At 37.7% G+C, this 26,200-nt stretch overlaps 1 non-coding gene and 2 pseudogenes across 1 annotated transcript; 1 reads left to right on the plus strand and 2 right to left on the minus strand.

The window, feature by feature from the left end:
• Positions 1 to 6,089: 6,089 nt before the first annotated feature.
• Positions 6,090 to 6,193, minus strand: LOC144309253 (U6 spliceosomal RNA). Its single transcript, XR_013375312.1, has one exon. It is a non-coding gene; the product is annotated as a U6 spliceosomal RNA (small nuclear RNA).
• Positions 6,194 to 11,865: 5,672 nt separating this feature from the next.
• LOC144308869 (E3 ubiquitin-protein ligase RFWD3 pseudogene) lies at positions 11,866 to 16,725 on the minus strand (annotated as a pseudogene).
• A 5,278-nt stretch (positions 16,726 to 22,003) lies between these two features.
• LOC144308870 (E3 ubiquitin-protein ligase RFWD3 pseudogene) lies at positions 22,004 to 23,153 on the plus strand (annotated as a pseudogene).
• The last annotated feature ends 3,047 nt before the right edge of the window (positions 23,154 to 26,200 follow it).

A 26,200-nucleotide genomic window follows, 5' to 3' on the forward strand; every position in this document is an offset into this window, starting at 1 on the left:
TAGAGGCTACAGAGGGAGCATGACTTTGCCAACACCATGATTTCAGACTTCTAGCCTCTATATCTGTGAAAGAATAAGAGTCTGGTTTTAAGCAACTCAATTAGTGGCACTTTTTTTTTTAAACACCAGATCTTGGAAATGAATACACTGCTTTATAGCTCTTGTCAGGATTGTACTTAAAAAGGGTCAGTTAGATTTTAGAACATGCCAGGCAGTTTTTAAGATATTTGAGGTTTGACTAATGGGTGTAGGGAAGCCACAGACAACTAAATTACCACATAAAAACATGCAGAAAAACTGTACTTGAGTAGCTCAAAGTACCTAGTAATGTTTCTTGAGTGAATGACTGGTGTTTTTCGGTACCACAGGGTATTTTTTTTATGACTTGTTTATGTATATCTTAGAAACACTTCAAGTGTCAAAAGAGGAAATTCAGACTTTTCAATTAGTTAGGTGGTTTGCTTTTTAGCCAAATTTCAAACCATTTGTGGTTATCTGGGTCATATTTCTCTCCCAGCAAGGTTTTTAACTATTAGTTATGAAACAATTTGATATGAATTCTGCTAAAAATCTTAGTAGTAACAACAAAACATCATTATTTTCATCCATGATATATGAATTAGCAAGCTAGTATCATTGATCAATGCCTCTCCATTCTTTTAGGAAGATCATTAATGGGAGAGTTTTTAATAGCACAAACATTTGAGGTGCCTATAGCACAAATGTTTAGACTTCTTAGGATAGTAGTAGGGAGTATGATAGTTAATTCCATAATTCTGTTTTATTGGCACATACAAAGAGAGAGAAACCTAAAGCCTTATTCTACAGAAATATTGTTTCCTTTCCATAGCCTGACTTTCAGCCTTTTGCTCTGAAGCAGTAACAGTATTTTGGTATAGGACACAGATGGGGCTATTTTTTTTTTTTAACATTTTCATCACTATACTTTTCTGGCCATCATTACTCATAATACCACGTGTTCCCATAAATCTACATAAGTGGGTAGTTCACTCATTCAGAAAATAAAGGGATGGGAATTTGCTGGAGATTTTCAGAAAGGTACCATAATTAGTTACAGAAATTATGCAAGTAGCACAGTTGCATTCGTGTTTGTAGAGAATTTATTCAGTAAATATGGATAGGCATTAAGGTAGATAATTCATTAGGATTTTACAGAAATAAATGAAAGCCATTTGTATTTTTGATGCTTGCAAATCTGATACCCGAAGTTAATAGATGTAGATACAGATGATCCTTAAACAATACAGGGAATGGGATGCTGAACCCCTACACAGTCAAAAATCTGCATATAACTTTTAACTCCCCCAACACTTAGCTACTAGTAGCTTCCTATTGACTGGAAGCCTTACCAATAACATACAGAGTCAATTAACACATATTCTGTATGTTATATATTATATACTGTATTTTTTCATAAAGTAATCTAGAGAAAAGAAAATGTTATGAACAAAATCATAAGGCAGAAAATATACATTTACAGTACTGTACTATATTTATTGGAAACAAATCTGTGTATAAGTAGGCCCATGCAGTTCAAACCCCTGTTGTTCAAGGGTCAAATGTATTTTCTGTTCAATATAATTGGTAATTAGATAACAACACCTATATTTTCCAACTGCAATGGCAGAAAAATATTAGACGTTATTGCAATATGAGCATTCCTGCATTTTTTATTTTTACTTAGAAGGTTGCTGTAATAACTGAGTCTTGTTAGAGAAGATAAGAGCTTATGAAATTTATATTTAGAGAAAAGTGAAAGCCAAGTGAGTTAAGTTCAAGTAAGACAAGCAGTGGGTATGAGATTATTTAAACTCTCTGAAAGCAAGAGACAAGTAGTGGAAGAGGGACAAGAAATTCAGTGCACATGGTTTGACAGTATCTGTAAATAATGGTATACATTCTCTTTCTGTTATTATTTAAAGCTGGCTAGTAGACAGAAGCTATAAAAACAGCTGGCCAGGACAACCTTTTTTTCACTTCTGAAAACTTACCAAACATTTTTAATGTCAAGATCCAGGATCTCAGTGGGTTTACACAAATAATGATTGTAGAAGGAACACACACACACACATACACACACACACACACACACCCTTAGTCTCCAGTGTTTTTCGTCTAAATTGATCTAGAATATTATACTATGAGTTAGCATACAATTTATTACTTAGCAAATGGAAAAATATGTCAGAGACATTAGCCCCCAAGCAGGATTTAGTCTCAAGTCCCATTTTGTCTATGTTAAAATAAATCAGTTTAATTTTGCCTACAATTACAGAGTATTAGACTTGGAAAGGACCAGAAAATAGAAAGGCCCTTTCTTTTCACATTTTATTTCATCCTTTGTACAAATTATCGAATGCCTACTATGTATTAGGCTCTTTAATAGATGTTAGGGGATATAGTGGTAAATATGATAGTCCTTTTTCTTAAAAAATCTCAAAATCCAGGGAAGTGCCTTTCAAACATTAATATATATACAGATAAGTTGGCAAATCCTATTAAAATGTAGACCTTAATCCCTAATTCAGTATGTCTAGAATGGGGCTTGAGATTCTGCATTTCTAACAAGTTCCTAGGTGATACTCATGCTGCTGGTCCACAGACCACAGTTTGAGACACAAGAGTTTAAAGGATGGATATATAAGAAGCAGGTCTAAGGAGGCTAAGTAACCTGTCCAATATTATAAAAAAAAATCTAATGATAGAACCCAGAGTCCTGACTCTTAGCCCAGTGCCCCTTCTATTCCTTCACACTACTCTGAAGTTCAGAGTTTATTTATTATTTGGCTTAGGCATCACTCACACATTTGAAATGCTTATAATGGTTGAACTTAAATGCTGGTAATTTACTGATAAGTGTTGCAAATTTCTGTTTGCATTAGAAGATGTATTTAAAAGAGAATGCTTGGAAAGGTGGCCCTTCCACAGAAATTCTAGAGCCCAGGGGAAAGATACTCAAATCCAAGAAATATGCACAGATCGGCTAAATACAATCAATTACTGCATGTACTCATTTGTACACGAAACATTTATTCATAGTCTACTCTAGGCATAGACAATAATCTTTACTCACATCTATAATACATTGTACAGTGCTAAGAACACAAAGAAAGGCCTTTTGGCTGAAAGACAACACTGAAGTAGATACTATGTAAGATCAACTGTAGTGTTTGACTCCTCTCCTGAAGGAATTTGAGATCTTGTAAGAACAAGCTTTACATCATTCCCAGAAAATAATTCTTAATATGAGCAAGATTAGGATCTTGTGATATAAACTATTAAGTAGTGCTGGAGCAATTCAAAGTTGTGGAAAGTTATGTAGAGACTGGGACTCATCAGATGTTTTGATAAAGTACCTGAAAATTCAAATGAAGTATAAAGAGATTGGAGCATTTGTGTATTCTTTGGGAAGGCACCATGAGAATATTTAAAATAGGGGGACTCTGAAAAAGTGCAGAGACAGCATTGACAATGAGAAGTTTAGTTGATGATAGTAGATTGACTTGGTATGGTGGAATTTGGAGGGTGGAGGTCCTAATGTTAGGGAAAACTATTGTATAAATATAGGATAAACATTCTTAAGGAATGTTGTCTAAAAACACATAATACAAATGTATAACATAAGGTTCTTACTTTGTTCTGACTTCCCAATGTTAAGATATTATCATCACTTTATTAAAATTTATCACTCAACTTATTTATTTAGTTAGGAGTCCAGATTTATCTAATGTTAAAATGTAGAAAGTAGTTTGAATTATACTGGAGCTTAAAAAATATTTGTATATTTTATTGAGTTCAGGGAGTGTGGCTTTAAGTAAGCTCACTAATATCCTGTTATCCAGCTTTTTAGGTAAAAAAACAACCTTTAAAATGCACTGCAATACATTAGAATACATTAGAAGACAGTGTCTTTTTTTATAATAAATTTATTTTTTATTGGTGTTTAATTTACCAACATACAGAATAACACCCAGTGCTCATCCCGTCAAGTGCCCCCCTCAGTGTCCATCACCCAGTCACCCCGACCCCCCGCCCTCTTCCACTTCCACCACCCCTAGTTCATTTCCCAGAGTTAGGAGTCTTTATGTTCTGTCTCCCTTTCTGATATTTCCCACACATTTCTTCTCCTTTCCCTTCGATTCCCTTTCACTATTATTTATATTCCCCAAATGAATGAGAACATACACTGTTTGTCCTTCTCTGATTGACTTACTTCACTCAGCATAATACCGTCCAGTTCCATCCACGTCGAAGCAAATGGTGGGTATTTGTCATTTCTAATGGCTGAGTAATATTCCATTGTATACATAAACCACATCTTCTTTATCCATTCATCTTTCGATGGACACCAAGGCTCCTTCCACAGTTTGGCTATTGTGGACATTGCTGCTAGAAACATCGGGGTGCAGGTGTCCTGGCGTTTCATTGCATCTGAATCTTTGGGGTAAATCCTCAACAGTGCAACTGCTGGGTCATAGGGCAGGTCTATTTTTAACTCTTGGAGGAACCCCCACACAGTTTTCCAGAGTGGCTGCACCAGTTCACATTCCCACCAACAGTGTAAGAGGGTTCCCTTTTCTCCGCATCCTCTCCAACATTTGTGGTTTCCTGCCTTGTTAATTTTCCCCATTCTCACTGGTGTGAGGTGGGATCTCATTGCGGTTTTGATTTGTATTTCCCTGATGGCAAGTGATGCACAGCATTTTCTCATGTGTATGTTGGCCATGTCTATGTCTTCCTCTGTGAGATTTCTCTTCATGTCTTTTGCCCATTTCATGATTGGATTGTTTGTTTCTTTGTTGTTGAGTTTAAGAAGTTCTTTATAGATCTTGGAAACTAGCCCTTTATCTGATACGTCATTTGGAAATATCTTCTCCCATTCTGTAGGTTGTCTTTGAGTTTTGTTGACTGTATCCTTTGCTGTGCAAAAGCTTCTTATCTTGATGAAGTCCCAATAGTTCATTTTTGCTTTTGTTTCTTTTGCCTTGGTGGATGTATCTTGCAAGAAGTTGATGTGGCCAAGTTCAAAAAGGGTGTTGCCTGTGTTCTCCTCTAGGATTTTCATGGAATCTTGACTCACATTTAGATCTTTCATCCATTTTGAGTTGATCTTTGTGTATGGTGAAAGAGAGTGGTCTAGTTTCATTCTTTTGCATGTGGATGTCCAATTTTCCCAGCACCATTTATTGAAGAGACTGTCTTTCTTCCAATGGATAGTCTTTCCTCCTTTGTTGAATATTAGTTGACCATAAAGTTCAGGGTCCACTTCTGGATTCTCTATTCTGTTCCCTTGATCTATGTGTCTGTTTTTGTGCCAGTACCACACTGTCTTGATGACTACAGCTTTGTAGTACAACCTGAAATCTGGTATTGTGATGCCCACAGGTATGGTTTTCTTTTTTAAAATTCCCCTGGCTATTCGGGGTCTTTTCTGATTCCACACAAATCTTAAAAAATATTTCTTCTAACTTTCTGAAGAAAGTCCATGGTATTTTGATCGGGATTGCATTAAACGTGTAAATTGTCCTGGGTAACATTGAGATTTTCACAATATTAATTCTTCCAATCCATGAGCATGGAATATTTTTCCATCTCTTTGTGAGAAGACAGTGTCTTGTAATACATTAGAAGAGTGATAGCTATCTGGTGCAATCTTAGATTTATAACTCCTCATAGAATAAATGCATCGAATATTCTGTACATTATTTCTACAGCATGTCTAAAGTTACTATGAACACTATGATAGAGATATAATCAACATCGATCTACATTTTATTGTGAAGTTTCTTAACATAAATCTCTAGTGAATTTCCATTTAACATATATTTGGCCTATGAATGACTTAGAAGAATATAAGAAAGAGAAATGAAAGAGGATGAGTTACTTGGCTAGTATAAATTGAGGCAAAAATAACCCATTGATAATAGTTGATATCTTTTTAAATTTCTGAATATTACTTCTGAATTTATCATGAACTTGACTCAAATGCTTGCAATCTTTAAGAGTATAATTATTTGGAACTTTCCATGCTGCCTTTTTTTGACTCATATATTCTATTTTTTTCTTTTCTTTTAATTAAGTACTTCACAAATTTGTGTGTCATCCTTGCGCAGGGGCCATGCTAATCTCTCTGTATCATTACAATTTTAGTATATACACTGCCAAAGCAAGCACTCAAATATACTATTTTCTTTTGCAAATGCATTTTTGAGTGTTTCTGATTAAGCTCCTAATGTATTAACACATGTGTAAATTTAGTTTTATCCTATCTAAAGTAGCAGCTAAGAAACACTCTTTGGCAATCACTGTAATGAGTACTTTGCATATTATGGAATATATCTCCTTGTTTGTGTACAGACTGTGTTGATCATACAAGGCTTAACCCATTCAATTTCTTTTTATATTTCTCTACTTCAGAGGTTAGTGCCTATCTACATTTCCTCACTCTGAGCCTACAACATAGAAATCCCTTGGGTCCTTCCACCCTGTGTTTGCTTCCTTTAACTTGTGGCATCTCCAGTTCTGTCTCTGGCAGCTGTTGGGGAAACCTCTTTTTTAACATTCCCTGACAGGCCTGAGATAATTCTGGGAAGCTTTACTAACTTGCCCTTCTAAATCTCTAGTGCTATCTTTCCTTTGTAGATGTTTTGCTGTGTTTTTTGTAACTATAAATGTATTTCAGGTGAACCACAGTAGTTTAAGTTGCTGCAGGCTTTCTCATGCTAAGGTTCCAAACAAGTTTTAACAGGAGGTTGGCATAAAGCCTTGATTGCTAATTCTGCAATAGACTGCTTTTCACAATGGGACATCCTATAATATTTGATACAGTCTTTAAAGCAAATGATTTCTGCCTTGTATTATTACTGCTTGCATCATACTTATTCTCAGCTTTAAAAAGATTCCATGTCTTTACTTTCATATATGGGCTTGATTTTATTTAAAATTCTAAAAGAAAGTTAGAGATTTCTAAGGTAATAAGGATTTTATGTTGGAGAAACAGGTAAAAGAGGTATCAGTAAGGTCAAATGAATTGATACATAAATATAGTAAATGCTACTTTCTGGAAACATTATCTCTATAAAGATTAAAGTGTGTTTTCTTGGCGGCAATTTGTAAATAGGTAGAAGGAATGCTACTTGGGTAAAATTTGAGCAGTCAGACTCAGATATTTTAGTGTCTTTCCAATAGCCCAGGATCAGGGGCCAGCTTAACAGTCTAGTTTGAGGTGACAAAGATGTGCTCAGAATCTCACAAATAAATCCACAGTGCAGTGAATCCAATGCCAAATAATGGAGACTACATCACTTGTGACGTAGAAAGAAGTAGAATGTCACATTGATGAGGAAATCGTTGAAAACAGAATCTGAGCTGTAACTGCTAATGGTTGCTGTGTAAGTCACATTGATCTATTATGTCCAATTATTTTTCACTTGGTTATCAAACAAAAAATTTTAACATTCTAACAGGAGAACTGAGCTATACTTTACTCTGTCTTATGATTCTGTTTGTCAACTAAGTTTTGTTGGTGATTTCTTATTATAAAGTTATTTAGATCATATATTATAGCACATTAATTCATTGAACAATTTATTGAAAAAACATGGAATCTCAATGTTTTCTTTTTGTTTTCATGAACCATATGAATTGTAAATATATAAGTTATATAAATGTTATATCCCTACTTTTTGTATTTTTTTTTGTATACTTTTTTATTGGAGTTCGATTTGCCAACATATAGTATAACACTCAGCGCTCATCCTGTCAGGTGCCCCACTCAGTGTCCATCACCCAGTCACTCCATCCCCCTGTGCACCTCCCCTTCCACTACCCTTTGTTCGTTTCTCAGAGTTAGGAGTCTCTCATGTCCTGTCACCCTGATATTTCCCACTCATTTTCTCTCCCTTCCCCTATAATCACTTTAACTATTTCTTATATTCCCTGTATGAGTGAAACCATATAATTGTCCTTTTCCAATTGACTTACTTCACTCGGCATAATAACCTCCAGTTCCATCCAAGTTGAAGCAAATGGTGTGTATTCATCATTTCTAATGGCTGAGTAATATCCCATTGTGTGTGTGTGTGTGTGTGTGTGTGTGTGTGTGTCGCATCTTCATTATCCATTCACCTTTCGATAGATACTGAGGCTCCTTCCACGGTTTGGCTATTGTGGACATTGCTGCTATAAACGTTGGGGTGCAGGTGTCTTGGTTTTTCACTGCATCTAATATTTGGGGAAATCCCCAGTAGTGCAAATGCTAGGTCAGGGGTAGCTCTATCTTTAACTCTTTGAAGAACCTCCACACAGTTTTCCAGACTGGCTGTACCAGTTCACATTCCCACCAACAGTGCAGGAGGGTTCCCCTTTCTTCACATCCACTCTAACATTTGTTGTTTCCTGTCTTGTTAATTTTCACCATTCTCACTGGCACTAGTGTGAGGTGGTATCTCACTGTGGTTTTGATTTGTATTTCCCTGATGGCAAGTGATGCAGAGTATTTTCTCATGTACTTCTTAGCCATGTGTATGTCTTCTTTGGTAAAGTTTCTGTTCACTTGTTTTGCCCATTTCATTATTGGATTGTTTGTTTCTTTGCTGTTGAGTTTCATAAGTTATTTATAGATGTTGGATACTAGCCCTTTATCTGATAGGTCATTTGCAAATATCTTCTCCCATTCTGTAGGTTGCCTTTTAGTTTTGTGGACTGTTTCTTTTCCTGTGAAGAAGCTTTATATCCTGATTAAGTCCCATAGTTCATTTTTGCTTTTGTTTCCCTTACCTACACAGACATAACTTGCAAGAAGTGCTGTGGCCAAGTTCAAAAGGGTAATGCCTGTGTTCTCCTCTAGGATTTTGATGGAATCTTGTCTCACATTTAGATCTTTCATCCATTTTGAGTTTATCTTTGTGTATGGTGAAAGGGAGTGGTCTAGTTTCATTCTTTTGCATGTGGATGTCCAATTTTACCAGCACCGTTTATTGAGGAGACTACCCTTTTTCCAGTGGATATTCTTTCCTCCTTTGTCGAATATTAATTGAGCATAAAGTTGAGGGTCCACAACTGGATTCTCTATTCTGTTCCATTGATCTATATGTTGGTTTTTGTGCCACTACCACACTGTCTTGATGATCACAGCTTTGTAGCACAACTTGAAATTTGGCATTGTGATGCCCCCAACTCTGCTTTTCTTTTTCAATATTCCCCTGGCTATTCGGGGTCTTTTCTGATTCCACACAAATTTTAAGATGATTTGTTCCAACTCTCTGAAGAAAGTCCATGGTTTTTTGATAGGCATTGCATTAAACGTGTAAATTGCCCTGGGTAACATTGACATTTTCACAATATTAATTCTGCCAATCCATGAGCATGGAATATTTTTCCATCTTTTCGTGTCTTCCTCAATTTCTTTCAGAAGTGTTCTATAGTTTTTAGGATATGGATCCTTTACCTCTTTGGTTAGATTTATTCCTAGATATCTTATGCTTTTGCGTGCAATTATAAACGGGATTGACTCCTCAATTTCTCTTTCATCGGTCTCAGTGCTAGTGGATATAAGTGCCACTGATTTCTGGGCATTGGTTTTGTATCCTGCCACATTGCCGAATTGCTCTATGAGTTCTAGCAATCTTGGAGTGGAGTCTTTTGGGTTTTCTATGCACAGTATCATGTCATCTGCAAAGAGGGAGAGTTTGATTTCTTTTTTGCCCATTTGAATGCCTTTTATTTCTTTTTGTTGCCTGATTGCTGAGGCTAGGACTTCTAGTACTATGTTGAATAGCAGTGGTGGGAGTGAATATCCCTGTCTCATTCCTAATCTTAGAGGAAAGGTTCCCAGTGTTTTCCCATTGAGAAAGATATTTGCTGTGGGCTTTTTGTAGATGGCTTTTTAGATGCTGAAGAATGTTCCCTCTATCCTTACACTCTGAAGACTTTTGATCAGGAATGGATGCTGTATTTTGTCAAATGCCTTCTCTGCATCTATTGAGAGGATGATAGGGTTCTTGTTTTTTCTCTTGTTGATATGATCTATCACATTGATTGCTTTATGAGTCTTGAACCAGCCTTGCATCCTGGGGATAAATCCCATTTGGTCATGGTGAATAATCTTAATGTATTGTTAGATCCTATTGGCTAGTATGTTATTGAGAATATTTGCATCTGTGTTCACCAGGGATATTGGTCTGTAATTCTCCTTTTTGGTGGGGTCTTTGTCTGGCTTTGGAATTACGGTGATGTAGGCCTCATAAAATGAGTTTGGAAGTATTCCATCCCTTTCTATCCTTCCGAACAGCTTTAGTAGAATAGGTATGGTTTCTTCTTTAAACGTTTGATAGAATTCCCCTGGGAAGCCATCTGGCCCTGTACTTTTGTGTCTTTGGAGGTTTTTGATGACTGCTTCAATTTCCTCCCTGGTTATTGACCTGCTCAGGTTTTCTATTTCTTCCTGTTCTAGTTTTGGTAATTTTGAGTTTCCAGTAATACATCCATTTTTTCTAGATTGCCTAATTTATTGGTGTATCATAAATACACCAATAATAGGTTTTTAAAATCATTTTTATTTCCTTGTTATTGAATGTGATCTCTCCTCTTTCATTCTTGATTTTATTAATTTGAGTCTTTTTTCTCTTCTTTTTAATAAGGCTGGCTAATGGTTTATCTATCTTATTAATTCTTTCAAAGAACCAATTCTAGGTTTTGTTAATCTGTTCCACAGTTCTTTTGGTCTCTATTTCATTGAGTTCTGGTTGAACCTTATTATCTCTCTTCTTCTGCTTGGTGTAGATTTTATTTGCTATTCTCTCTCCAGTTCCTTTAGGTGCGAGGTTAACTTTTGTATTTAAATTCTTTCCAATTTTTTGAGGGATACTTGTCTTGTGATGTTTTTCCATCTTAGGACTGCTTTTGCTGTATCCCAAAGATTTTGAACACTTGTATCTTCATTTTCACTAGTTTCCATGAATCTTTTGAATTCTTCTCTAATTTCCTGTTTGACCCATTTGTATTTTAACAGGATGCTCTTTAACCTTCACGTGTTTGAGTTTCTTCCAAATTTCTTCTTGTGATTGAGTTCACATTTCAAAGCCCTGTGGTCTGAAAATATTCAGGAGACAATCCCAATCTTTTGGCATCACTTGAGGCCTGATTTGTTACCCAGTTTGTGGTATTCTGGAGAAAGTTCCATGTGCACTTGAGAAGACTGTGTTTTTAGTTCCGTTCAGATGGAATGTTCTGTATATGTCTGTGAAACCCATCTGGTCCAGTGTATCATTTAAAGCCCTTGATTCTTTGGTGATGTCGTGCTTAGAAGATACCTGGAGTAGATCTGTTGCTGCCATAATGCAGACCAGAAGTACTCTACCACACACTTCTGTGGGGTTGAGACAAAATTACTAAAAGGTTGTCAACACACAAGGTCAGAAATAGAGCAAATTCTTCACCAAGTTGTATAGTGCCCCCTTATTTTCAACTGAAGACTCTTCTGCATCCACACTGTGTCTAAGCAACATGAAGATCATTAGTCCCTTCCGGGATATAAGCATTCATTCCCAAGTCATAGAGCTGAAGTGACATGACCACTTAGGCAGATGTCACATCCTTCAGAAAATGCTTGGTGTACACTCATATGTTAAAAGAGGTCCAGAGGAATGTCTGATCAGAAATAGAGATTCACTATAGATTCACTATAGATTCATGAAGGATTTTAACCCAAGACATGAATAATGTAAATGAGAGTACCTGTCACTTACTCTTTCGATGGACACTGCAATTACACAATCTGTAGTATTTCAGTGACCTGGAGTCTTAGAGTTACATCAACCCAAAGGAACCATGATCCCAGAAGTTCTAGACCATAGGCAATAAGCCAACATCTTGCTCAGGGCTGCTAGCTGCTAGCAAACAACATCTGATGTAAACCAGCAGCAAGCCTGATACGTTCCATACACAGTCATCCCACCTATAGATGTAGACCATATTCTCTTAAGGTAGCCAAGTAGCTACTGTAGTTCACCTCAAATGGGCAGATGTCCAAGACAGACTGGTTGGCCCACAGTTCCTGAAGCAACGAGCCACTGCCAGCATCCCACAGCAGGGCAGAATTTTATGTTTCATCACCAGTACACACCAGGATGCTGCCATCATTCTTTGGCTTCTGGAAAATGGCACCTTTTGTCAGTAGTTTGCAAGTGGGTCCCCCAAGGAACATTTGTACAGGATGACAGGTACAGACTGGCTCTCCAACATCATCCAGCTTGTAGGACATCTCCATCAGCACACTTCGTAAAGTGTTGTGATTTTTATCAGGCCTGTAGGTCACAAGACAATGCTGGGTGCTGCTCTCTGTCTGAAAGTCTACGTAGCCCCCTGGCTCCATGGGCAGCACATGAGGCCAATGAGAAAAGCTCAGTTTTAGCTCCCAGAAGGAAGTGTTCTCCAAAGTTCCAGCCAACACCCTATCATATGGAAATGCAGATGGGACAGCTCTGGGATGTGTTTGATAGGGACACCAGCAAGCATCTGGCTTTCGGGGGGTACTAACTCCTGGATATGACAGCTCATGTTTCAAAGGTAGAAACAGAATAGCAGAATTGAACCATTGACCAGTTTGGCACAGATGTGATTACTTTCATCAAGACACCAGCAGCAACTCCAGAGAGGACGTCCTGCATTATACATCTGGACCACTGTATTTGTCTCCAGGCTGGTTAGATTCACAGTGCTGTCTAGGGAAGCCGAGAGCAGTAAGCCTTTGGACCCACTGCTGAAAGCCAGTCCTCGGATCTGTTTGCCATGCATGGGAATGTACTGACTGCTTTTCATGTTGACAGTACTCAACATCTTAACGTCAAAGCCTGGCAGGAAGGAGACCTCAGGGGAATGCCGTGACATCACCAGGCAACTCAGAGCGTCCCAGTATGTCATGATTTGGCAGTTTCCAGTCTGAGACACCATGAAGGTCTTCTGGAAATGGTACTTGTGCTGGCTCTGGCTGGAGGGCAGGCAGTTTGGGAAACATGCTTGGGAGCACCTGGGGTGCTGTGAAATCTGATCTCAATGCTGCACGATAAGTTTCTGCAAGTCCTGGACACGACTAGTGGATATCCTTGGATAGTGGACAATAAAACTGCAAAAGTGGGTTGAGGACACATGGGGAGCATCAGCTAGACTAAGAAGTTCAGAATGTATTTAGTATAAAATATGGAGGCATTGAAAGCTTCTGAGAAGGAGAAGGATTTGACATATTACGAATCTGTTTATTTTCACCTTTCCATGTTCCAAAAAGAATTTGAGGCAAGCAACAATACATACAATGTAATAGGATAAAAATATATAAAGAGACTAAGATGAAAGGCTAAAACAATAATAAAATGGTCAAATAATATCAGGAGGAGTTAGCGCACAAATATGGATAGAGAAGATCCAGCACAATTATTAAGAATGGGGTCACAGCCCTGGGTTTCTAATTCACCAAAGCAAAGGTAGAGAAGAAGTATCTATACACTAATGAAAAGATCAAAGCTGTAGTTCACAAAGGTCAGTCTAGCAGCGGCAGAGAGCATGGATTGGAGTGCTGGCAATGTAGGAGGAGGGTAGGCTGGTTAGGAAGTTACTACAATAGCAAGAACCTCAACAAGAGGCTGTCTTATGGGATTTTACATCCCTTAATAGAAGTCTGGTGAAAAGGATGAACTACTGCTTTGGTATCTTTGTGATCTAAAACATGTTGCAAATGACAACCCCCAAAGATGTATAAAGCTAATTTGGTCATTGAAAACACCTTGAGGTGTTTTCCTTAAGATGTGTATTTTCACAATTAATTTCTTCCCTAAGTGTCTCTGGGGGTTTGGCAGGCTAAAATTTTCCATATCCTCTGTGTGCAGCAATGAAAACTTTTTTTTTTTTTTTTTGTGATAGTCACACAAAGAGAGAGAGAGAGAGGCAGAGACACAGGCAGAGGGAGAAGCAGGCTCCATGCACCGGGAGCCCAACGTGGGATTCGATCCTGGGTGTCCAAGATCGCACCCTGGGCCAAAGGCAGGCGCTAAACCGCTGCGCCACCCAGGGATCCCGAAAACTTTTTATTAAAGATTTTATTTATTTATTCATGAGAGACTCACAGAGAGAGGCAGAGACACAGGCAGAGGGAGAAGCAGGCTCCCCACAGGGAGCCCGATACAGGACTCAATCCCAGGACCCCAGGGTCATGACCTAGGCCAAAGGCAGATGCTCAAACACTGAGCCACCCAGGTGCCCCAGCAATGACATCTTTAACTGTTAGATTGTGTGGTACTGTTCAGAGTAGATGACACTTTTGCAGTCTGAACACTAATAAGCCATTTAAGAATAAATGTTCAGTTAATAACTGGTTTCTTTCAAAATAAAAACTATGTTTTCTTTTCCTTTGAGTGAGTGTTCAGTTTCAATATGATATGTGACACTAGCATCAGGGAAAAGAGATAGTTTGCGAGGGTAACTGCAGCTCCAAAGTTAAAAGAAATGAGTCAAAGTAGTATTGACACAGATTCATTTTATTTTAGAATGCCTGGACCAGGCAGCAAGATATATTTGAATAACAGGAGTTGTGTCCTGCAGTGAAGGTAAGTAATTCTCTACTGGGCCTAAATTATTCAAAAGCAGGGGTAAGGGCAATTTACACGTTTAATGCAATCCCTATCAAAATACCATGGACTTTCTTCAGAGAGTTGGAACAAATTATCTTAAGATTTGTGTGGAATCAGAAAAGACCCTGAATAGGCAGGGGAATATTAAAAAAGAAAACCATAGCTGGGGGTATCACAAAGCCAGATTTCAGGTTCTACTACAAAGCTGTGGTCATCAAGACAGTGTGCTACTGGCACAAAAACAGACACAAAGATCAATGGAACAGAATAGAGAATCCAGAAGTGGGCCCTCAACTTTATGGTCAACTAATATTCGACAAAGGAGGAAAGACTATCCATTGGAAGAAAGACAGTCTCTTCAATAAATGGTGCTGGGAAAATTGGACATCCATATGCAGAAGAATGAAACTGGGCAACTCTCTTGCACCATACACAAAGATAAACTCAAAATGGATGAAAAATCTTAATGTGAGACAAAATTCCATCAAAATCCTAGAGAAGAACACAGGCAACACCCTTTTTGAACTTGGCCACAGAAACTCCTTTCAAGATACATCCCTGAAGGCAAGGGAAACAAAAGCAAAAATGAATTATTTTGACGTAATCAAGATAAAAAGCTTCTGCACAGCAAAAGAAACAGTCAACAAAACTAAAAGACAGCCTACAGAATGGGAGAAGATATTTGCAAATGATGTATCAGATAAAGGGCTAGTATCCAAGATCTATAAATAACTTATTAAACTCAATAGCAAAGAAACAAACAATCCAATCATAAAAATGGGCAAAATATATGAACAGAAATGTCACCGAAGAAGACATACACATGGCCAACAAGCACATGAGGAAATGCTCCGGATCACTGGCCATCAGGGAAATACAAATCAAAAACACAATGGGATACCACCTCACACCAGTGAGAATGGGGAAAATTAACAAGACAGGAAACAACAAATGTTGGAGAGGATGTGGAGAAAGGGGAACCCTCTTGCACTGTTGGTGGTAATGTGAACTTGTCCAGCCACTCTTGAAAACTGTGTGGAGGTTCATGAAAGAGTTAAAGATAGATTTGCTGTAAGACCCAGCAATTCACTCTGAAGATTTACCCCAAAGGTACAGATGCAGTGAAACGCCGGGACACCTGCTTATAGCAACAATGTCCACAATAGCCAAACTGTGGAAGGAGCCTCGGTGTCTATTAAAAGAGGAATGGATAGAGAAGATGTGGTCTATGTATACAATGGAATATTACTCAGCCATTAGATACGACAAATACCCACCATTTGCTTCGACGTGGATGGAACTGGAGGGTATTATGCCGAGTGAAATAAGTCAATCGGAGAATGACAAACATTATATGGTCTCATTCATTTGGGGAATATAAAAATTAATGGAAGGGAATAAAGGGAAAGCAGAGTAAATGAGTGAAAATCAGTGAGGGTGACAAAGTATGAAGGACACCTTACTCTGGGAAATGAATCAGGGGTAGTGGAAGGGGAGGTGGGTGCAGGGTTGGGGTGACTGGGTGATGGGCACTGAGGGGGGCACTTGGTGGGATGAGCCCTGGGTGTTATGCTATATGTTGGCAAATTGAACTCCAATAAAAGATAAAAAAAATTAATAGAATAAAGAATATAGTAAAATAAAAAAAATTGAAGAAGACAAACCATCTAACGAAAATAAAAATAAAAATAAAAAATAGATTCATCATGTTATTCCTTCACACAAACAACATTTATCAAGTACATAGTATGTATATACCACATTGCATAGCCCTTGGGGAGTAGAAAAGATAAGAGAGCTATGTTCTCATTCCTTTAAGTGCTTGTAAATAGATAAGACAAATATACAAAAAGAGTTCAAAGATGCAAGAAAAAAATTGGTCTAAAAAGGCACAATTGTAAATTGTATAGCTCTTAAGAAATTTTTAGTAGGATAATGTCCATGATTTAAGGATATTCCATTAATATTATACTGTAGAAATGATTAATGAATGCATTAGGGAGGGGGTTAGAGTCAGTATCACTTACCCATTCATCCAAATACACATGGGGTTATCTTTCCGTTTACTTTGAGTGAATTCCATACTGGGTCCAGAAGAGAGATATATCCACACACTTTTAGGAATTTTCAATCTTTTAGTATTGTCACATTAATTCTAAAGACTTCTTTTCCACACATTGTTTGGCAACTGACTAAATATATTGAAAATATACAATGTCACATGGGATCTAAATTCTGTTTGGCCAACATCTATAGTAACAGTGAACTGCATTCAATATTCTTCACAAAGGATTACCAATTAGTTCACTCAATTCATTACTGGAGACTGATGCAAATGTTTATTAAAAAACCTATGTTGGGATGCTTGGGTGGCTCAGCAGTTGAGCGTCTGCCTTTGGCTCAGGGTGTGATCCTGGGATCCTGGATTGAGTCCCACATCGGGCTCCCTGTGGGGAGCCTGCTCCTCCCTATGCCTATTTCTCTGCCTCTCTCTCTCTCTCATAAATAAATAATTCTTTAAAAAATAAATAAACAACCTATGTGTGAGAGGAACTTTCACAATCCCTAAAGCATTTCTGCATGAGCACGTTAACACATTTGCATAATGTGGCATCTACTATATTATAACTATGTTTTTTGTTTCTCATTCCATGCAGTTTTTTCCTCCATAAATTTACCTAACTGGTTACATTTTGTTGAATCTACCTATCCAAGTAAGTGGAAGTTTCCAAAGACTGCAAAATAATTTATAGAGGAAAAGAGTGAGGGACTGGGTAATGAGAAGCTAGCCAGTGATAAAATTTAAAATATATTGTTGGGTGTAAATTATCCATAGATGGATAATCAGAAGCTGAATGTATCTTCCAAATTTTTTTATTCAGGGCTTACATAGCAGCTGTATATTTCTGTATTTTCCTCTACTCTGTACTACCAACCACTATTAACCAAAGCAATTGTGGTAGCTCTTCACTTACATCAGCAGACATCATCACTAATAATAAAAAAAATCTGGAGCTAGTTTGATCACAATCTCGATGTAATATTCCTAAGGTTTGAAACTTTCATTGATACATTTTAAAAGTTTTTTTTTATAAAAGGAATTCTTATCTCCATGTATCAATCTATCAATTTCAACCTATGACTTATACAATAAACAATACCGAATTGTAAAGTCACAGAGCTCCTATATAACATCTCTACCAAGGAAAAATAACACAAAGGACTTCACACCTTTTATTTGACACTAAATAGTCTTGAAAGTACTCTTTGCCAATATAGAGGCTTTCGAGGGACATTTGTGGACATGTTATTTTAATCATTTCTATTAAGCACCTATAGTATACATGGCAGTTTTCTAGACACTATAGAAGATGCAAAACATATAATAGAATAGCTGCCCTACACAAGCTTATTATTTAAAATGAGTTCTAAAATAAACACATGCAAAAGAACATTTTTTTAAAGTCTGATAATGCATTCAAATTGTATATAAGATGCTAAAGAATGCAAGTAAAGGGAGAAATCAACTGAGATAAAGATAATTAGGGAAAATTTGAAGTAAATGACTGTTGAGCTGACTTTTTTCCTTGAGAAAATCTGGCCCATCAGTTTTTTTAAAAAAGTATATTTTCACCTTGATGTGATTTGGGAACTGGGTGAAAATGACTGAATATGTCTTTTCTGTAAGAAAAAAAAGAGAAACATAAGATTTCCAACACCTTTTCAGGGAGAAAAAAAACTATACTTCATCTTTGATCCCCCCTCTTCTCCAGAATATCATTCATGTCTTCCTCCTTGCATTTTTCTACTGAATGACTGGGAAGATGATAAAGCATTTCATCTGAGGATGCAATACAGTGACAGGTTAGCTTATACATTGAGGTTACTGGGATACAAATATGATTGCTCAGGGCACCCTTTTCAGGAAAAGAAAACTAATGACATTTTATATTTCTTGTACGAAGCGCAATTTTGAACACATAAGTCTTCTCTAGCCCTAGTCAAAAGACACGAAGTCCCATTATAAAAAAAAAAAAGTTTCTTGCGAAGTTCTTTTGGGGTCCATTAACAAAGAAGATTCATCTCTGACCTCAGCAGACTGCTCCACTTTGAAGGTCCTTGAAAAGTGATTCGACATGATAATGTTGGTTTTTCACAAAGGAAAAAAATCATGTAGCTGATTCAACCAACTATATATAATTAGAGCTGACTTGTTAGTCACTGTAAGATATGATTATGTCCAAAGGAATAGTAACTTTTCTGACAATGACCATTTGCATCTATTTAAAATCAGAGGCATAGATCTGCTATCCTTAGTATTGCAGCATGGTTTTTCTTTGTTCCATCTTTATCCAGATTTAAATTTCCCAAATTTAGAGAGAAGCTTAGACTCTGAGCCAAAATATTGTTTTTGAATTGCCAGAAGGTTCTTGTTAATTTTTCCATGTTCTTATAAATTCAATTACAAGCTGAAGCTTAGATCAAATTAAAATGACTTGCTTCATTATCAAACATCCAGCCATCCAGCTGTTCACAATATTAATGTATTTTTGTTTTTGTTTTTCTTTACGATACTGATGTTAATACATTTCAAATACAATAGTATTTTCTGATGTTCTCTGTAGGTTCCCTCATGTCTATAGTCAATTATTTGCTATGTGAGTGTTTATGGCAGCCTGGCTTCCTGTTTCTACTACATCTTCCACTCCCCCAAAACCTTAAAACACTTAAATCCTGACATCTATGAATCATAACTAAATGCAATATCTTTTCTTTTCTTTTTTCTTTTCTTCTTTTCTTTTTTTCTTTTCTTTTCTTTTCTTTTCTTTTCTTTTCTTCTTTTCTTTTCTTTCTTTGCTGTGGAAGAGGTCTCATACTAGAAGGGAATAAAATCTAACATCTCAATAAAAACTTAAATAGAATTCTTTTCCATTATCAAACACTATGACCACAATCCATGTATCAATATATGCCTATCCTTGCAGATATTTGGCATCTTGACAAAAATTGTAGCACCAAATGTGAATAAGGGAGATGGCAAGATATGTTGCTTTCTTTAGCTGAAGATTGAAAAGAAGTAGTGATAATTGAAATGACTGAGAAAAATCTATTTGTTTTTATTTTCAGAATGTTTAAAAATAAGTGCTTTGGTTGAAATCTGAAGATGTGTGTCTACTTGGTAGAAAGAACTATCCCATTTAGTCAGTAACCAGTAACCATTATTCATGCACAGTAAAGTGCTACTCCTGAGACAGATCCATGTAGGTGTGAAAAATTAATCAAAAAGGAATGAAATTCTTACCAATAAACAAGCAAATCATATTCAACGATAAGGAAAATTCATAGAGGTGAAAAAGAGTATCTTGGAAACTGAGTATAACTTCAACGGCTTCTCTTCCTCATACTAATCCCTTTCCTAATTGCTGTATATCTGTAGCTTCTTGGATCACCTGAGTCCTTCAGAACCTGCCTTGGAATTTTAGGCTCTTTAGTAACCTGTTTCAGACTAAAAAATACTATTCCTGTCCCATCAACTACACACCCATACATACTTTATCAGCCTCAATCATAGTCCATTTAGCTACATAAATAAGTTATGCCCATTCCAAACCACCCACACATAATCATACAACAAATTAGCCAGGGGATGAAACAGGGTAAAGGACATTTTAGACTAGGGGAATAACATGGGGAAAGGCATGAAGCACAAAATACTATGCTATGTGTAGAGAACTACAGTCATTGCTGAAAGTGCCAAGTTGAAGTTCAATGGAGAAAGGGTAACTTTATTGCTTTCAGTCATATGTCACATAATCTAAAGTGCAGATTACAAAACTATTCTAAGGTGATAGTGAATCAGCGAGTCCATCCTTGGCACATGAGTATTAAAGATGACTAATATATAAGTCAAGTGAATGTAGAGTCTTTATCCATACCTAAATGCCCTTTTGTCAATAAACTTTCATAATGTCTCAGTTTCAACATGTGATATCAGGGTGCAGTGTTAAGACGACAGTTGTTTTTGCTTTTGTGTTTTGTTTTGTTTTTTATTTTGTAATGCAAGTGCATTGCCATCCACATGACTAGATAAATAGGCCACCTCCTCACATTACCCCCAAACTTAATTTGCTTTGTTTTATCTCTTCATTGATTTTAATAACACCATGTGAACCACTTGCTTTTTCTCTTTCTGTGTTTTAAATTTCCAATCTTATGTTTTAAATCTGCCTATAAAGAGTTGAGCCTGCAAAACCCTTGGCCCCCAATCTCAAACTCAGTAAAAGCAAAACCTCCAACCCAATGTGCTCTTCCCCTAATTGTGACCTTGTTCTGTGGCCCCAGATATGCTGTGTAATTTTCCAGTCTTGCAAGTAATAAACTTTTATTTTTTCTAAGTTTCTTGATGGTTGTTGCTAAGGACATCTTGCAATCATAATAAGAAACACAAAGGCCAGTCCAACCACAACATTAATTATTGATGGGTTAAGACCAACACAAAACACAGAGTCATTAAACCTGTAGCTTCAAAATTATATAGTTAATTTGTCTTTTCTTCTTTAATAATTGACCTAAGCTTTGTAATATGGTTCCTCTCACAGTATAAGCTATAGATACCAACATCAGAAAACTCACTTGATGCTTGGTAAAATGTAGATTCTTGAAACTCAAGTTATATCTGCTAAATGAAAGTAGAGCCTATGAATCTGAATTTAGACAGACATTTCCAGCTGAATCTAATGCAGAATGACATCTAACCATATTACTAACATGATACCTGTCTGTGGTGAGTTAGACAAGAGTAACTGCTGACAGAAGGTTAGTAAAACTGACTTGTATCTGCTGGAAATTGTGTCAGTGTTTGCCAAGGCATAGTCCTCAGAGCCCTGCTTGCTGAAGGTGTTTTAGAAAAATTTTCTATGCTCAAATAGATTTGTGGTACGACCATATTACTTATTTCTCTTAGAGAGTCCCAGTGAATAGTAACATATTAAAAGTTCTGAGAAGTCCTGCATTAAAAGAGAAACTTTAACCCAGCATTTCTCAAACTTATTTAACTATGAAACCTTTTATTATCATAAACCTATTAACATACTATAGAATGGGTATGCTAATATGAGTGCATTTAGAAAATAATGCTCTAATGTTTTGCTGTTAAATATGGTATTGGCATTTATAATATTATTGAATTATTTTCCATTTTTAGTTTATTAAGATTTTTTGTTTTTATTTTTAAAGATTTTTTAAAAATCAGAGATAATATTGGAATATATTTTAAAATGAGGGATATAGTAGTTCTTTCAAAGAAACTGCTGCCAGTGCGGCAATTTTCCAAGCCCCACAGTGTCCTCCCAATGCTAGTGATGGCTCGCGAAGCAATGGAATATAATCTTCATATGCAATTAGAGCATCATGTTGCAAAACAGCCTGTTCCTGCTGAAGTGGTCAGCAGCCAAGTGGGACCACCCCTGCTCCAGCCTGCTCCTGATGAAGGGGCCAGCAGCCAGGTGGGACTGCACCTGCTCCAGCCTGCTCCACACGCGTCTTTTGGCCTGACAGAGGAAGGGGAGCTGTGGGGAGAAGATCATGTGGAGAACATTAATCCAGGAGCTTCGGAGGAGCATAGGCAGCGATCTCATGTTAACCACCCTGACCGAGTGTCTTCATTGGATTCAATGAACAGTTTCATCAGTGGGCTTCAGAGACTTCATGGCATGCTGGAATTCCTGAGACCTTCATCAGACTGCAACGTGGGAACAATGAGATCGAGTAGGATGAGGGGATCTGCTTCACGCAGGTCAAGAACTGCAGGGTAGCAGAGGACAGACAGTGCCAGGTCAAGAGCACCACCAATAGACGCCTACTTTCAAGTGAGCCAGACCAAGCCTCATTTGCCAACCACCTCCTGTGATTCAGAGACCTGAAATCCTGTCTGAGGACTTGCGGGTCTCGAGTAGTTCTAGTTCTGAGAGTGATAGCTCCACAGAGTTTGAAGAAGTTGTTGCCCAGGCAGAGGAAACTAGAGCTGCTGTTTTAGAAAAGCAAGTAGGAGGTACCTCAGCACAGCAAGAAGTTACATGTATCAGTGGAGGAGAGACCTTCCCCAAACAGTCTCCCTAGAAGATGAACCCCCTTCTACCTTCTGTTCCTATGGATGATGAAGAAGGGGACACTTGCACAATATTTTTGGAGCACATGACCAATGCTAGGGATCATCACATTTCAATATTGTACCGTGGGTACCTCTTTGGGTATAAGTGCATTTCTAAGTGGCTAAAGGGACGGGCACAAAAATGTCCCCAGTGCAACAAGAAAGCCAAGCACAGTGACATTGTTGTTCTTTACGTCCGAACCCTGGGAGCTCTGGACACTAGTGAACATGAGCGCATGAAAAGTTCTTTACTAAAGGAGCAGATGCTAAGGAAGCAGGCTGAGTTAGAATCAGCACAGTGCTGGAGCCAGCTTCAAGTCCTCAGAGACGAATGCAGCAAGATTTATGATCCATCAGACTGAATCACTTACCTTTCTCCAAACCTGTCATGTGTTTTTCCTGCTTCCATACCACTCTGAGTGCTGTTACCTCTAACTAGACTATTTCTGTTCTTATGTCTGCTGGTGAGATGCTTTCTATTAAATTCCATAGCTCTACTGCTACATCTTCCTGAATTCTTCCCTGATCTAACCACCATTTATAATTTGCCCTGCTCTAAAACATTGTCTTTATTGTTCTTTTTTTTTTTAATTTTTTATTTATTTATGATAGTCACACAGAGAGAGAGAGAGAGGCAGAGACACAGGCAGAGGGAGAAGCAGGCTCCATGCACCGGGAGCCCGATGTGGGATTCGATCCTGGGTCTCCAGGATCGCGCCCTGGGCCAAAGGCAGGTGCCAAACCGCTGCGCCACCCAGGGATCCCAATGTCTTTATTGTTCTTATATTCTATCTTGTGTTTGTACACTTAGCTTATACTAATACCCACTTCATGCCTGGAAGAACCAGAAGTTTCTTGAAGATAGCGGCCATGTCCTATTGATCATTGTATCCTCTTTATAGCATGTGGGTCAGTCTGTTGTGTATTCTAGTTGCTCAACAAATGTTTGTTGAACAAATTTATATGAATAAAAACAATAAATGAAACTGTATTTCTGTTTGAGTGAGAGATCTCATGTTTTAGCACTGGGATATGTGGGTAGAGGCCTATAAGACCACACCGTATAACTCATTCCCATTAGTGGGAAAAAAAAAAAAAAAAGATGGGCAAGTTCTGCTGTCATGGGGCTGGAGCACTAGCTCTGAAGGATATTTTGCTTCTTTTTATTTAAAAAGACAATTAGTCCTCAAGGACTGAAAAATTGGGGGAAAAGTATCTAGTGAACATTGAAAATATAGACATCCACAGAAAAAAATATGTACATATGAGTAATATGACAATGCTAACCTCCAGGCAGAAAATTAGGATACAACTTGTTTGTTTTACAGTACAGTTAACGGGAATGATTAAAAGTCTCACTGAGTTGCCACTTATCCAAGAAGTCACCGGACACTCTGAATTAGTTTGGAGAATTTGATAATATGCCCTTAGAGACAGAGGCAGGATACGGATGCACAAAATAAATCTGATGAGTCATTGCAGCAAAATTCCTAGGATGACAAAATAAGGAAGCTGGGATTTATTGAGCTAAAAACTGTAACAGGAAAGCAAAAGACAATGATAATGCTTGATTCTTTTTCTTTATTGGAGTTCAATTTGCCAACATATAGCATAACACCCAGTGCTGATCCCATCAAGTGCCCCCCTCAGTGCCCGTCACCCAGTCACCCCTACCCCCCACCCACCTCCCTTTCCACCACCCCTAGTTCGTTACCCAGAGTTAGGAGTCTCTCATGTTCTGTTCCCTTTCTGATATTTCCCACTATTTTTTTCTCTTTCTCCATTATTCCCCTTCACTATTTTTTATATTTCCCAAATGAATGAGACCATATAATTTTGTCATTCTCCGATTAACTTATTTCACTAAGCATAATACCCTCCAGTTTCATCCACGTCGAAGCAAATGGTGGGTATTTGTCATTTCTAATGGCTGAGAAATATTCCATTGTATATATAGACCACATCTTCTTTATCCATTCATCTTTTGATGGACACTGAGGCTCCTTCCACAGTTTGGCTATTGTGGACATTGTTGCTATAAACATCGGGGTGCAGGTGTCCCGGCATTTCACTGCATCTGTATCTTTGGGATAAATCCCCAGCAATGCAATTGCTGGATCGTAGGGCAGATCTATTTTTAACTCTTTCAGGAACCTCCACACAGTTTTCCAGAGTGGCGGTACCATTTCACATTCCCACCAACAGTGCAAGAGGGTTCCCCTTTCTCCACATCCTCTCCAACATTTGTTGTTTCCTGCCTTGTTAATTTTCCCCATTCTCCCTGGAGTGAGGTGGGATTTCACTGTGGTTTTGATTTGTATTTCCCTGATTGCCGGTGATGTGTAGCATTTTCTCATGTGCTTGTTGGCCATGTCTATGTCTTCTGTGAGATTTCTGTTCATGTCTTTTGCCCATTTCATGATTGGATTGTTTGTTTCTTTGCTGTAGAGTTTATTAAGTTTTTTATAGATCTTGGATACTAGTCCTTTATCTGATATGTCATTTGCAAATTTCTTCTCCCATTCTGTAGCTTGTCTCTTAGTTTTGTTGACTGTTTCTTTTGCTGTACAGAAGCTTCATATCTTGATGAAGTCCCAATAGTTCATTTTTGCTTTTGTTTTTTTTTTGCCTTCATGGATGTATCCTGCAAGAAGTTATTGTGGCCAAGTTCAAAAAGGGTGTTGCTTGTGTTCTCCTCTAGGATTTTGATGGAATCTTGTCTTATATTAAGATCTTCCATCCATTTTGAGTTTATCTTTGTGTATGGTGCAAGAGAGTGGTCTAGTTTCATTCTTCTGCATGTGGATGTCCAATTTTCCCAGCACCATTTATTGAAGAGACTGTCTTTCTTCCAGTGGATAGTCTTTCCTCCTTTGTCGAATATTAGTTGACCATAATGTTGAGGGTCCACGTCTGGATTGTCTATTCTGTTCCATTGATCTATGTGTCTGTTTTTGTGCCAGTACCACACTGTCTTGATCACCACAGTTTGTAGTACAACCTGAAATCCGGCATTGTGATGCCCCCAGCTATGGTTTTCTTTTTCAATATTCCCCTGGCTATTCTGTTGTTGTTTTTTTTTCTGATTCCACACAAATCTTAAGATGATTTGTTCCAACTCTCTGAAGAAAGTCCGTGGTATTTTGATTGGGATTGTATTAAATATGTACATTGGGAGGCGGGGCAAAAAGGCGGACGAATAGGGTCCCCAGGTCACCTGTCCCCACCAAATTATCTAGACAACCTTCAAATCATCCTGAAAACCTATGAATTCGGCCTGAGATTTAAAGAGAACAGCTGGAATCCTACAATGAGAAGAGTTCACTCTTCAATCAAGATAGGAAGACAGGTGGGGGGGTGGTTGGGGAAGAAATAAAGAAACAAAAGGCATCCAAAGGGAAGGGGCCCC

This window comes from Canis aureus, chromosome X (genome assembly GCF_053574225.1).
Source record: "Canis aureus isolate CA01 chromosome X, VMU_Caureus_v.1.0, whole genome shotgun sequence".
Taxonomy (NCBI): Eukaryota; Metazoa; Chordata; class Mammalia; order Carnivora; family Canidae; genus Canis; species Canis aureus.